Source organism: Taudactylus pleione, unplaced genomic scaffold (genome assembly GCF_031769625.1).
Source record: "Taudactylus pleione unplaced genomic scaffold, aTauple2 ptg000286l, whole genome shotgun sequence".
Lineage (NCBI taxonomy): Eukaryota > Metazoa > Chordata > Amphibia > Anura > Myobatrachidae > Taudactylus > Taudactylus pleione.
The window spans coordinates 2,118,653-2,123,701 of NW_028284688.1; positions in this window are offsets into that span (position 1 = coordinate 2,118,653).

Genomic DNA, 5,049 nt, shown 5'->3' on the forward strand with positions numbered 1-5,049 from the left:
CTTAAAGCCAATAAAGGCAGGGGCATTTGATAAAATGCCATTAGGGAGCATTATGTTCTTAGAGGGGCATTGTGTACTTTAAAAAATGCCATTAGGAGCGTGGCACTGTGTTCCATTTAGGAGCAGTGTGTTGTGTGATCTTTTGTCATTTATCAAACTTTTTTTTTTCAAAGACTCATGTGTTTTCAGTGTCAGTCAGTTGCACTGTGTTAAAAAATAACATTCAGTAGGTGCCATGCCACCATTAATATCAGTGCTGTGAGTTGCAGTGTGAATTTGTCATTTGTTAAAAAAAATAAACCTTCTTTTTCTAAAACTGTTATGTTTTCAGGGACAGGTAGTGGCACTGTGTTAAACAATAATATTCAGTTAGTGCTATTCTACTGCATTATTAGTATAAGCACTGTGAGTCACAGTGTGAAGTTATTTTTTAAGAAAATATTTTGTTTCTAAAACTTATGTGTGTTCAAAGGAAGGCAGTGGCACTGTGATAAACAGTAATGCTCAGTAGGTGCTGTGCCAACATTAACATCGACACTGTTAGTCACAGTGTGAAATTATCAATATTAAAATAAAAAAAAAACTTTTTTGTTTCTAAAACTTGTGTATGTTCTGTGCCAGGCAGTTCCACTGTGTTAAGAATTAATGTTAAGTAGATGCAGTGCCACTATTAATATTAGTACTGTAAGTTGCAGTGTGAAGTTGTAATCTTAAAAAAAAGAAAAAACATATTTTTAAAAAACTTGTGTGTAATCAGGGCTAAGTAGTGGCAGTGTGTAAAACAGTACAATTCAGTAGGTGCAGTGCCACTGTTCCTAGAAGCAATGTGAGTCAATATGGATCACAATAAGCTGATAGAAGAGCAGGAGCAGCAACCAATTACTTGTGCTACAGGGGCTGCTAGAAATGATGACATTAGTCCTACAACATCTAATAAAGCTAGCGATCAAGGACATCAAGGGTTTAAGATGGGGCACCTGAAATCCAAACAATATTTCACAATGTTAAAGAAAAAAAAATCACCTCTAATAATAAATGAAAAGTTTACTGATGAAAAAAATAAAATTGACAACATACCATATACCACATGCAATGACAAGGAAAGGCTCAGGCCTTGGCCTTTATTTGTGAGTAGTGGTTCTAAAACTGCTGTCAGTCAGGCATCTTCTCCTGTAACCTCACATGATGATCCTACACCTTCTCACTCAGAGTCGAGAAGAGATGTCAAAGTAAAACAGGCAAATCAGTGCAGAAAAAAACTAACTAAAGCTGCAGAACAAACAATGTGCTCAAGAATGTCACAAACCCCTGAAAGGGGTGTCCACGAGTGCTATGTGTGAGTCACTATTGGTAGCACTTCTTTCCCATAATAAAAAGAAGGCCATTGCCATGCTAGGGAATAAGACCAAACAATCCACCTCAGATGTGTGGAATTACTCAAATTCTAACAAAAATTGTCAAGCCAGGTAGCATTTGTAAAGCCAAAGTCAGAAGAGGTAGGGATGTTAACCATCTAGGATTCTCCTCCCTGTTATGTAATTTGCAGAAAGTTCATTCAAAGATATTGGATAAAACATTGATGGCTTCTAGTCCAGATGACCACATTACAACATTTGCTCACAGGGTAAAGTCCTGGTACAGCATGACCAATATGCCCTTGCCTACTCATATTTTGTTAGTTTTTTGAGTTTTTAGTATTTAGTATATAATCTCTTGAATTTCAGACCTTATTTATGAGAAATTGTATTTATTTTCATATTCTTAGAAGGGCAGGGTAACTGGATAAGTGTGATTGTCTGCTTACCAACAATAATGTTACTTGGAAGATGATTTATTAGTGTAGATACAGTATTCAACTATATTAATTAACATTGTCATGGTAAGCCCACATTTCTCATAATTTATGAAACATGGACACTGAGATCCTCATACTTTTAGCCCAATTTGAAATAATATTTGTTCAAAACAAAAGTACAGTATATCCTTCAATGTTTGGAGTACCTTTAATGTTTAATGTTTAAAGTGTGTTTCACCATTCTTGCCACACATAGAACTAAAACAGTTTAAATTTTAGTTTTATGTGTGGCAAAACAAAATCAAAATAATTCTATCCTATATTATGTTTCATTGAACAGGCAGCAAAAGGTGCAGTCCAAGTCCTGTCTTTCTTAAAGGAGGAGGCAGCCTCTTCTCTTTATCTAAAATGTGGAGTAAAGAGGAGAAGGTATCGGTCCTGTCTCAAGAGCTGTCAGAAGGTGTAATGATTTTCTACATAGTTGGGGATCAAAAAGGAGGACCCCCTTCAGTACTGTAAGTATTTTTCCTTTCAATTATTATATAAAATACATCAGGAGTTGCATACAGTATATACAATGTTATATATTTCATTGTCAATTGCTATATGAATGTCTATAAGTTATATTAGAGAATATTCAGTATTTTGTCTGCAGCCCCAATAATGCACAATAATGTTATAATCAACTCAGATGTGCATTTGTTTCAAAATCCAAGTTGTCCAAAAAATGTTTATTGAGGCACTTTCCTAACTATGATCAATAAAAATAAACATAAGTAAATATTAGTAGGCCAAATGTGTAAGATAAGAAGCAATGCAATCCTAAGGAGCTTCAATTTACTAAACTCCTACATTAACTAGTTGCATTTGCTGTATATCTTTGACACATGTAGACGCTGGGCCTGAATCAGCAACGAAAATCAACATTTTTGCAGCACCGGGAAGCAGCACTGCATGCTGGGGAGGGGGGCGCTGTGAGCCCCTCGGCCCAGGGCATAACTAGGGGGGGCACGATCAGTGTGATTGCTCTCCCCACAGGCATTGGAGATTGCTGTGGCAGCTGCTTAGCAGCCACGAGCAGTCTCCCAGTGAAGCCCAGCACACAGCAGTGTGTGCTGGGCTGCTTTGATGTAAGAGGGAGAGCGGGACGGCACCGGGCCCCTCCAGCAAACATGGGCCAAGTTAATTAGTACCTGCCTCCACCATCTCTCGGCTTCCCTGGCTAAGGACCCTCCATGCAGCCCTGCTGTGGCTTGCTGTCTGAATCAGGGTGAAGGTAGGTGCCTGGAGTGTCTTAAGGACACTCCAGTTTTCAGCTTTTTAGGTTGCAGAGTGCCTTTCCAGACACTCTGCATGCCAACTACAGGTGTGTAGGGGCAGAGATCAATGACAATTAAAATCACTTGGTCCAGAAACTGAGCCAAGATCTTAGGCAAAACCTTCTCCTCGATGTGAGGACACTCTATTCCACCACCACATTAGTTTCCTACTGCCTTCACAAATATTCAGATATTTTTAAATTTGTGAGAAGAAAGTGATATGGGTGGTAGGTCAGAGAGGTAACCTAAAATGCAATTAAATTATCTATAACTGCTGTCCACATGACATCACATACTGTACTCTATATTTTATATTTCTGGAATTTTATTTTAATTGTTTCAATATAGTGAATAGAATTGAAATAATATTGAGTAATGAATTTCTGTTTTTAGAATGTAATAACCAACATTAATGAGCATATTATTTATTACAGATCAATAAGAACATTTTCCATTTTATTTTAAAGAATGCCTTGGAAAAATAACACAGTTATAATGGAATTTATTCTTCTTGGACTTTCCAGTGATCCCAGGACACAAGTTATTCTTTTCTATGTCTTCCTGATTATGTATATGATCATATTAATTGGAAACATTTCCATCATTGTTCTAATTATGACAGATGCCAATCTTCACACTTCTATGTATTTCTTCCTTGGCAACCTCTCATTTCTGGATCTCTGCTATTCATCTTCCACTGAGTGTGTTCTGCTTGCTATTATGGCTTATGACCGTTATGTAGCAATATGTTATCCATTATATTATACTACAATCATGAGTAATGTGGTTTGTGTGAGATTAGCCATTGGTACATGGATATGTGGGTTTCTTTTCTCTACTTCAGTTGTTACTCCTACACTCAGTGTAAATCGTTGTAACAGTAATGAAATTAATAATTTTTTATTTGAAGTGCCAGAATTATTATCACTGAGTTGTGAAAATATTTTTATTATTGAATTAGTCATTTTTGTTATTGGTGTGATTATTCTCATAGCACCAGTCACATTTATTGTAATATCTTATTTTCAAATCATTTTAAGCATTTTAAAAATGAAATCTGCAGCCGGGCAGCGGAAAGCTTTCTCCACCTGTGGGTCTCACATGATGGTTGTGACAATGTTTTATGGCTCAGCTATGGCTGCCTACATGAAACCTTGGTCAATTTCATTAGCAGGAACAAACAAACTAATTGCCATATTTTACTTAATTATTACACCAATGATGAATCCTATGATTTATACACTTAGGAATAATGATGTAAAAGCAGCCTTTTTAAAATTTAGAATTAGAAATGGCTTCTGCTACTAAAAATATAGGGGTTGTATAGACATAATCAACTTTTATCTGACTTTTGACAAAATACTTGGTTTACTTGTCAAAAAGTATAAATTTATTTTTAATTTGTAATCAGTAATTGACATAACAAAATCTATGGTATAATCGTAACATAGTCCAAAGTCATCTTTCTATCAACTCTATGGTGTGATTGGTCAAAACCTCCAATCATCAAATGCCTTTGATTGATAATTTTAAAATGGCAATAGAAATAATTGCTAAACAATACTGGTTTAGCATTTATACCTATTGCCATTTATAATCCATCGGTCAAAGCCGCTGATGATCATGGAGTTTGACAAACCGCTCCTAAATAAATCTACACCAACAGTAACTTTAGATTTTGTTGGCTCTGCTCTGCATGGTGGTCCAAAATGTATTTATTGCAGTTGTACGATTAAACTTTTATTTACATTGAACTGCTAGTAGATAGTTATAAATTACATTTCTTTACGTAACATACAGTATTCATTTACATGGCAACCCTTTGAGTTTCTAAAGCATGACACATACTATAACGTTCAACTGCTCACAGATTTGTTTTTGACCATCTTATAATAAAAATTGGAATATACAATGGTTCATTCACATTATACTATA